General features: G+C 42.4%; 1 pseudogene; it reads right to left on the bottom strand.

The window, feature by feature from the left end:
* Positions 1-8,651: 8,651 nt before the first annotated feature.
* LOC130020480 (ribosome biogenesis protein NSA2 homolog) lies at positions 8,652-9,761 on the bottom strand (annotated as a pseudogene).
* Positions 9,762-10,272: the final 511 nt, after the last annotated feature.

Genomic DNA, 10,272 nt, shown 5'->3' with positions numbered 1-10,272 from the left:
ACTTAATGGAGTGGAGGAATCTGAGACGGAGTCATCAACACTTTTATTGGCTCTTGTTAAATCTACAATACCCAGTTTGCATTCATACTAACCCTCATAACCAGTCTTTCATTGGTCTCCTTACAGAAAGAAATGTGCTCACACCCCTATACTGCTTTCTGGGTGCCGTTGAAGGAATGGGGTGTTCACTGACTAGGATTCTGTGTTCTCTTTTGATACTCCGTTTCAAGGGTTAGGAACTTGCATTTACAGCCCATACACTGCTGCCATCTAGTGGGAACACTATGCAAGTAGCCAGAGCTCTGTTTTCATAGGCTTCATTCCAAATCCCTCCACAAACAGTTGGTCCACAACATAAATCAGATCTGGTAAGGATTGTAAACCATGGTGCCCACAATAATTTTTTTTTAATCAGGTTTGACATGTGGGAGGGAAAGGGCCTGTGGAGAGAAGGCAGAGTCTATATTAAAGTGGAATCAAGAACTTAGATGCAATCAGGAAAAGAGCAACTCTTTAAAATAAGAAGAGTTCTGAGGAAGGGGAAACAAAGAGTTTGGGGAGTTTGGAGATGAGGAACTGTAAATAGTGGAGAGCAAGAGTAATAATTACAAAGCTGTCATTCTTCGTGAAAAAGACGGCATTCCGAAAGTGGGCCTATTTCAGATTCACAAATAAATCACAAAGAGTTGACAAAACCTTAATGACTTTAAAGTGAGACACAACACTCCTCACTAACATTCTCCTAAAGAAATATTTTTTAATCATTCTCTTAGCAAATCATTGATAGAAAGAAATATCAAATGAATGATTGAGGGCCTGCTATAGGGGCAGGCTTAAGGGGTGGTTGGAAAGATTGGAAACAATGGTGGAGGGAATATATAATGGTGGTGGGTTGGTGTTGGAATATTGAATGCCTCTGCCAGACCATCATGAACAAATCCGTAAACCACAGCACAAAGGCAAAATGAATTAATTAAATGGCAAAAATAATATTTTGAATTAAGAAAAAAAGAAATAAGAAGACCTTCTTGGACAATGACCAGAAGGGACAGAGAAACAGGAAGTTGTTCTAAGACAGTTAAATAAAAGTTCATGGCTGGAGCGATAGTACCACGGGCAAGGCATTTGCCTTTCACCAGGCCGACCTGGGTTTGATCCTGGGCATCCCATATGGTCCCCACCTCAGGAGTAATCCCTGAGAGTAAAGCCGAGACTAAACCCTAAGCACTGCCAACAAAACAAAACCTTAAATTAGAAGATCACCTGAGGATTATTCATAAGCAATACAAAATAAATTATTTAGTCCTGGTTTGGGGGCAGGGTTTGGGGGTCTGTGTGGAAACATTCAAAATATGGTGGTGGGTAGGTGTAATGGTGGTGGGATTGGTGTTGGAATATTACATGTATCAAATTATTGTGAACAACTTTACAAAAGTAAAATTAAATTTAAAAAATAGATGCATAAAATAAAACATTGTTAAGAAAAAGAAAGATCAGCTGAGAACTCTCAGTAATAAACTGGGGGATCTGAAATGAAAATTCAAAGTGCCTATGGTTCATTTTTGGTTTTATTTTCAATTTTCAAAGCTCACTAGTAAGGAATTCTTTCCTAAATTAACTTAGGATCAGTCCTTTTCTCATCCTAAAAAAAGTTGGATAATTTAAAAGCCAACTTTCCAATTGCCTACATCTTCCAGGTTGTTTATAGTTCAGTCACAAAACTAATCAGATTCCTTTGCCTTTCATTCTGTTTGGACATTCCTTCCAATTCCTCGAGTTTTGTCGGGGGGGTTTGTTGTTGGTAGTGATGGTGGTGTTTTGTTGAGGGGGCCACATCTGGCATTGCTCAGAGTTTGCTCCTGACTCTGCACTCAGGGATCAGTGGCTTTACTCAGGGAACCTTATGGTGTGCCAAGAATCAAACCCAAATCCTCTGGGTGCAAGGTAAAAGCTCTCGCTCCAGCCCAGTCCTGCAAGTTTTATAGAGATCATGCTCTCCACAAATTTAAGGCAGAGGAAGATTTGTGGAGATGTGGGCACAATATATGCCACTTTCCTTTGGAACAAGCAATACCTGAGAACATAACCAAGAGCCATGGGATGCAGCTGGAATTGAGAGTCTGAAGTGGCTGACTCAAGTGCTTAAGAATCTTTACCTTTTGGGGATACTGGGAACATTAGTGGTGGAGGATGGGCACAGGTGGAAGGATGGGTACTCGATCATTGTATGACTGAAACGTAAGCAGAAAGTATGTAAGTCTGTAACTGCATCTCATGGTGATTCATGAAAAAATAAAACTTAATCAATTAATTAATTAATTTTTTTTAAAAAGGGAGCTCCTATATAAAATGGATGGTGAGGGGGGCTGGGAGGGGCATGGGGGGGGCGAACTCAAACTTTCTTGCTGACTAGGATCACTCCATAGCATAATTCCAAGTTACCAAAAGATCCTCTTCATTCTGAGGATGAAAATGGTATGAAATGAAGAAAGTGAAGGAGACAGCATGTTTGGAAAACAATAGACACCATTCTCAGCAGGGATGTCATAAAGAATTTCATGGAGCACTCATGAAATTCTTTCACTTGGTCACTTGGCATCCCGCTATTCAAACTTTAAGACCTGAAAAATATACTGTTCTTGAAATGAGCACAGGAGTCCCAGGAAGAAGAAGCCATTTCATTATTATTATTATTATTATTATTAGTGAATCACCATGAGATACTGTTACATACTTATAAACGTTCATTTTTGCATTTCAGTCATACAATGATCGGTTACCCATCGCTCCACCAGTGCCCATTCTCCACCACCAATGATCCCAGTACCCCTCCCACCTTCCCACCCCCTTCCCCTCTCCACCCTGCCTCTGTGACAGGGCTTTCCCTTTTGTTCTCTCTCTCCTTTTGGGTATTGTGATTTGCAACCGAGGTATTGAGTGGCCATCATTTCTGTTTAGTGTGCTCATATGCTAGCTTACCTCAGCATTGGATCATACCTGACAGAAGTGCTGGATTTGTTGTCATTACTAATTGCATGATGGAACTGAAATGTTTTCCCACATATTCTGCTTTCTAAAGTAAGCAGCTGCTTTGGGTTGATTGAAGAAAATCAGTCCAAACAGTAAAGTAAATCAGGGTAAATGGCTATAAAAAAATGACAGAAAGGAAACTTAAGAAGTCACTCTCATCTCTTTTCTCTATGGCATCAAAGTCAATTTCTTTCTTATCAATCTCTTCCAAATGCAGTCAGCAAAACATATCGTTCTAATTCTTTTTTGGGGGGGTATTTTTAACTCCTCAGTGAATGTTTTTCTTTTCTAAATTCTAAGCCTAGTTCTTGCCAATTGCTTTCCTTTTCAATTTTTTTTAATTGAGGTGGGATGCCACACCCAGCTCTGTTCAGGGGTTACTCCTAGCTCTGGGCTCAGGGATCACTCCTAACAGGGCTCAGCGAACTATATAGGGTGCTAGAGATGGAACCTGAGTTGACCGTGTGCAAGTAGGGTGCCTTACCTGCTGTCTATCTCTCTGGTCCCACCAATTCCTTTCTAATGTATTCAAAAGCACATAGATGTCTAGTCCCACAACAAGATGACATTTCAATTAAATCCAATTTAAAAATTATGCAAAATAGAAGACATCGGTGAACCCAAAGAGCTCGATTTAAGAATGTATAAAATACTTGAATAGTCACGTCACGAAGAATATAGAAATACATGAATAATAAATACATCAAAGTGTTCAAGGTTAGTGAGAGCCGAGAGCGAGCGTTCCTGGGCGCTGTAGTTGCGCGCGCCGCCTCCTGTGTTCCGAGCGACCTAGTGGACGCCGAGCGGGCGAAGATGTCCGAGTACATCCGGGTCACGGAGGAGGACGAGAACGACGAGCCCGTCGAGATCCCGTCCGAGGACGATGGCACCGTGCTGCTGTCCACGGTCACGGCGCAGTTCCCGGGCGCCTGCAGCCTGCGCTACCGGAACCCCGTGTCGCAGTGCATGCGCGGCGTGCGCGCGCCTGGTGGCCAGGGCGGGTTCGGGAACAGCAGGGGCAGCGGGGCGGGGCTGGGCCACAACCAGAGCAGCAACATGGGGGGCGGGATGAACTTGGGCGCCTTCAGCGTCCACCGGGCCATGAGGGCCAGGACCCAGGCCACCCTGCAGAGCAGCTGGGGCATGATGGGGATGCTGGCCACTTCATCTTGTAACACATCATCAGACAAAAAATTCATTTTCAAAAGAGATTTGGTATTATAGCATTTGTAGAGAACAGCCAACATAAGCAACAGGTTCTCAACAGCCTGCAATGCAATTCCTTAAACATCATTATAAAGAAATTAATGTAATAAAGTAAAAAAGAAAACACATAAATACCTTTGTGATAAAGATTCAAGAGAAAAAGAATGAGAAATTATCCTGAATTGCAAAAGAAAAATTTGCTGATAACCTTTTAAGTCCTAAATAAAGAGAAGTTCTCTTTAATCAGACCACTGCATTCTCAATGTAATATACAACATAATTTTAACAAGATTACAGCATATAACAACATACAACAATATAACAAAATCAAAGATGTAATCATCTACTTCCTGGAAGAAGAGGCCAAGCCTGTAAAACTTAACATGAACTATTCCCAAAACAAACTAATATGACCTCCACTAAACACATTTTAGATCTACCACTGACATTTAGTTAAACCACCGAATTTTCTTACCTCCTTCCTTTTTCATATTTCACATTTCTTATTTCTCTAATTTTTCAACATGTGAGTTCTGAAAAGACCTCAAATTTTGTCAGAAAAACAGTGCCTAATCCCTGACCAGAGAAATTTACTTTCATATTTCTACTTTAGAAAAAAAATCATTAAGATTGTTGATCTTTAAGAAAAATAGAAAAAAAATTGTTTTCTGCGGCCAGAGAAATAATACATGGATAAGGGGATTGGCCAGCATTCAGCTGACCACGGTTTTATCCCAAGTATTACATATGGTGTCCCAGAGTTCTGCCAGGAGTGACCTCTAGTGCAAAGCCAGGACTAAGGCCCTAAGCACAACTGTGTGTACCCCCAAAACAAAATTAAACAAGCAAAAGAAACTTTTCTGTTTTTCTAAAATAAAGCACTCCTCTGAATTTATAACCGATTTCTGTGTCTCTCTTATTCTCTAGCATTGCTAGATACTGAACCGGCAGCATGATTTTACACCAAAAATCAGCTTAGCATTTAGAAATGATTTATGAGACACTAAATTCATAATTATCATAATTATAAAATACCTTAAAATTTAAATATTTTCAATTAAAGTAAATAAAAGCAAATAACGCAAAAAAGCAAACTTCAATTTAGCAAAGTTACATTTTCGTGCGTCTTTTTTTTTCATAAAATGTTTCTTTTGGAAATAAATCGATATTCAAACAAAACACTCCTATAAATATTGGCACTTCTCTGGGATCTTAGAGTAGAAAGAACTCTTTCCAGATAGCAGAAACTAAAGGAGGGTAGAAAGGGAGGAGCAGGAGTATCGGGTTCCTAACACTTACGAAGAATGAAACTCTAATAAGTAAGATGCTAGAGCAAGGTTTGAATCTCTTCTCTGTCCACAATGCTGCACAATAGACCACACACCCATCTCAGAAACGTTAAGCAAGCGAATCTCTTCTGAAATACTTAATTAAAAAGGGTTTGCCAGGAAGACGCTAGTCTCCCTAACTCCATCCACCTGCCACAATAATCCTTAAAACCAAAGCTTCGAAAACAAGACTGAGAGTGAGTCTCGCTAAGCTGCCCCCTACCCATACCATTGGGTAACAGAACTTGGGTGCCTCTCTGCCTCCGTGGGTCATGTCACTTTCTGGAGTTGAAGAAGTTCGCTCTACACCGGGATAGCTGTCACACTCACCTTTGCGCGCAGCACCCTTCTCCTATTTTAAGTCCCCGGTTCTCAGTCCCTCCTGGAGCAGAAAACCAATTATCTCTCGCCCAAGCTTGCTTGAGCCTCAGTAAGATCCAACTCCACAGTTAAGAGAAAACCTGACTCAGGTTGGAGCGCAGAGGCGCTAAACCCAAGACAAAGGTTGCCCAGCTGGTTGACAGCGCCTCCCCCGCCCCCCAGCACCACCCTGGACCATAGGTGCGGGTCCCCTTCCAGCCCGCACGAGTACCTCGCAAGCCTGTCCAAGGGGCTGTCACTGATGCCGCGCTTTCCGAGGGGTGCGGCTCTGTGACTAGTGTGGAGCTGGTGTAAACAGCGCGCCTCGCACTGGGCATCCACCAGAAAGGACTCGCGCGCGCGGAGCGGGCGCTGGGATGCAACAAAGGTAACTAGCCAGGGCAGGAGGCTCCCGGAGCATCCACTCTACCGAGCTGAGCCTGCCGCCGGCGAGTCGCTCCCAATCCCAGCTCAGAATCCCAGCCAGAGGCATCATCCACTCCTCTCTGGACCCGCCAGCAAAGGCACCTGCTGCCGGGTCTGGTGCTCCAGCAGCGCTCTAGAGCTCAAGCTTCCCTCGGGTTCGGGGACACACCTGCCGGGACACCCGGCCCGGGGGTGCGGGCTCACTGCCAGGCCGGAAGGCGCAGGGCCATCACTCACCCGCGGAGGGCGAAGTCGCTCAGGCGGCCGCCTGCAGGCGTGCAGCCAGCAGCCCCGAGCGCTGGCATCTCCCCATCCTTTGTCAGTTGCGGGCGGAGCGCTCGCGCGAGCTCGCGGCCGTGCAGCTGGGTGGCAGGCAGCCCGGCTGGGGCTCAGCTTCCCAGCCCTCTCCCCTCCCCGCCTCCCCCTCCCCTTCTCAGTCCCGCTCTCGGAGCCCGCACTCACTCGGCTCCCATGATGTCATCTGGTGGAAATCTGCCATGCTCAAAGACTGGAATAATCCAGCGCTCACGCGGGGAACACCGCGCGGGTGGAGGCGGCGGCACAGCCTCCAGGTGGACACCGCATCTCCTCGGCCAGATAACTGGAACCGAGCGCAGGACAGGGGAGGGCTCTGCGAATCCTGATGGCCTGGTGGGAGTGGTGGGGATAGCGCTGGGAGAAAGGGTGAGGGTCACTCTCAGCTGAGATTGCTAACTTCAAGGATACACTTGCTAGCAGAAGCCCAGAGGAAGGAGAAAGTTTTTTTTTTTTTTTTTTTTGGTTTTGGGGTTTTTTTGTTTTTGTCTCTTTGGAAGCTCCAGAGCTCAAAGAAGGACATGGACACCTGTGCTGCAACCAGGAGGATAATTGAACTGCTGGTGGCCTGGAGTCCTTGCTTGCCAGGGAAAGTTTGGGATGGCAAACCGGGAAGTGCCAGTGCCAAGCAGCTTAAAAGGGTGGAGAAGGAAGGACCGCTATGGGAAAAAGACTGAACTGAAACAGTGAGAAATTTGCTGGTAATTGTGACCTCTGAAACTAACAAACGATTCCCATAAGATAGAACCCAATAGCTGAAATTCACCAGTATTTTAAGTATTGCACCCCCCTCTTCTTCTTCCCACCAAATATTACTGAGCATTCCAAAGAGAAACTTCTTTCTAAATCTTACCCAAATGGTGCTTTCTCTGATGAACCCGTTTAAATCACAAGAGGTTCCTTATGAACCATGAAAAATGTGATGTAAATTCTTCTGTTACTCAAGGTTGCTTATAACATCAATTGATGCTTTGTTAGAGATCTTGGCAAACAGTTTCAGTGCCTCTGAAGATTCTCCTGAATTAATGGCCATACGCGCATGCGTGCACTCACACATGCGCGTGCACACACACACACATACACACACAACCACAAGCACACATCCACGGAAAATCTTAGAGTCAGAAATACATCTATCTTGTGCGACTTGATGTTGAAAACTCCATTAAGAGAGGACCCCCAAAGAGGTCAGTGTGTGCTTTAATGTTTACAATAGTCTCTTAAAGTTCCCACTAACTACCTACCACTATTATTAGGAAGAAACTTAAGATTGCAGAGAACATCAACAGTCAGTGCAGGCTGGTTAGGAAGCTGAACCCAAAAGCAGCTGGGTAGGAATGTGTGGCTTTTCCACGAGAGTTCATGGAACATCATTCTTTCAAAGCATAAAAATTGAGTATAGCATTTATTAAAATGTGGGTAAAATTAGAGTTCCCTTAACCTCTATAAATAAAAAGGACTTATGATAATAATAACTTCAAGGCTAGTCCACTGAAAGTATTCTGAGGAAAAGATAATAAAATAAGTGTTAAAAAGTAGACTTAGAAATTAAAAAAGTGAAGACAATGGTACATGGAGTTTAGAATTAATTTAGAAAATCTGAAAGTACTAACTTGCGTTTATTGATTTTCAATGTTAAAATCTTAATATGCATCAAATTATTGATATATTACTAACATATGTTTTATATATTTCAGCATTCTATCAGTGCCCTTATTTTATTTTAGTTTTTGTACTTGGGCCATACCAGGCTGTACTCAGGGCTAACTCCTGATTCTGCTTTTAGGGATCACTCCTGGCTGGACTTCAGGGACTATATGAGGTGTGGGGAATCAAGCGAGGATCAGCAGCATGTAAGGCAAGAACCTTAACTACCTTACCATTAATGCTCTTTGGAAAAAAAAACACGATCACTTACTTTAATGTTTTGTGCAACATCATATGCATTTTTCTTGATGACTGCATACATATTAGGCATTTTGGTAGTCAATGGTGGCTCTCCTCAGTGGTATGCAGTCTTTCATAATTATAAGGAGTTATTTGTATGAAGTTACTGTCAAACCAGTAAGAGTGCATTTTCAGAATTGTTGGTAACCTGGACATGTTTTTCCCAAATAGCCTTGCCTCCCTCTGTGACAAGGCCCTACTTGCTCATATTCACCTTCATGACTGTACCTTTGGTGAGAGCACCAAGGCAGCATAGAGTGAAGATGAAGGATCTTTTTTACACCAAGTGTTGGCAGGCAAAAGGTAACTTTCAGTTCAAGATGTGTTACAAAGCCTTTTTTGAAATGTAAACCCATTGGCCTAATGGTAAAGGTAAAGGTAAAGGCCCTCCCGTTGACCGTCGATTTGCTCGAGCGGGCCCAGTAACGTCTCCATTGGAGACTTTGTTGTTACTGTGTTTGGCATATCGAATACTCTCGTAGCTTGCAGGGCTCTCCAGAGGGGCGGAGGAATCAAACTCGGGTCGGCCATGTTGGCCACGTGTAAGGCGAACGCCCTACCCGCTGTGCTATCGCTCCAGCCCTTTGGCCTAATGAATTTTTCAAATTTATGTTTCTTGTGAAGCCATCAACAACAAAGTAAACTTTAGTAACCATCCTCATTCATGCTTTCTTCTTTCTCTTTCCTGTCTGAATAATGTTTAATACTTCTGTTTCTCCTTGGAGATGAACTTCCCAATTCCCTGCTATTTATTTGTTGTTCTTTTTGTTTATTCATATGGAAAAGGACTTTATCCCTCTTTCCACCCAGATATACAGGTATGGCTTCTTGTACTGTCTTTCCATCATTCTTTCCTTTGGGAATTCTCCTTTCATGCATCTTAACAGTCTTTTTCATTTGTATTTTTTCAGTACTACACTGTTTATGATAGAGCTTAGCCTTCAGGCCAATCATCATTTTTGCTTTTTTTTAAAGGCTCTTAAACCTCTTGATATTCTTTCTCTTTTTCTCATGGAAATTCAAATAATATCCATAGTGCTTAAGGTGTTACTCAATACATTCAGTTTGTGGCTTTGTTATGGCTTCAGGACTTTCTGGTAGAGCTGCCCAAGTATCCAAAGTACTGAACTTTTGGCATTTGAAACTCATGAGCAACTAATGTTCTTTTTAAAGTTTATATGTTTTGGATAGTCATTTATTCTTTTCTTTAAATCAAAATACAAAAGAACTTATAAAACTCAAAACATCTTTTAGAAAGAAATAATTGAATATATAAAATAATAAAGATTTTTTTAAAAATCAGGGTAACAAAAATAAACTATATAAAAAACTAAGGTAAGAATTTGATAATATAAGCAATGAGTATCTTTGAGAATAAAAAAAGATCTAAAAAATCTAATTGCTAGAAAAAAGGAATTAGGACAGCTAATGGTGCTGTTCTAAGTATATCAGAAGGTCAAGTTGTAAATCTTCTCTCCTAGATTGTTTCTCTAATGCTCCATCTATCTTCATTGCCCTGGATTATCATACCGTTCCTCTGCATTCTCTGGGCTTACAAGTTTGGAGACAAGAAGAAGGTCATGGGGAATTAGCAGGTCTGGCTACTTAGACAAAAATAAAAAGCATAATTGTTGGGTTTTAAAAATACATAATTTTGTTC

This window comes from Sorex fumeus, unplaced genomic scaffold (assembly GCF_029834395.1).
Source record: "Sorex fumeus unplaced genomic scaffold, SorFum_2.1 ptg000012l, whole genome shotgun sequence".
NCBI lineage: Eukaryota > Metazoa > Chordata > Mammalia > Eulipotyphla > Soricidae > Sorex > Sorex fumeus.
The sequence above is the reverse complement of the archived record's forward strand: the minus strand, read 5'-3'. Positions and strand labels throughout refer to the sequence as shown.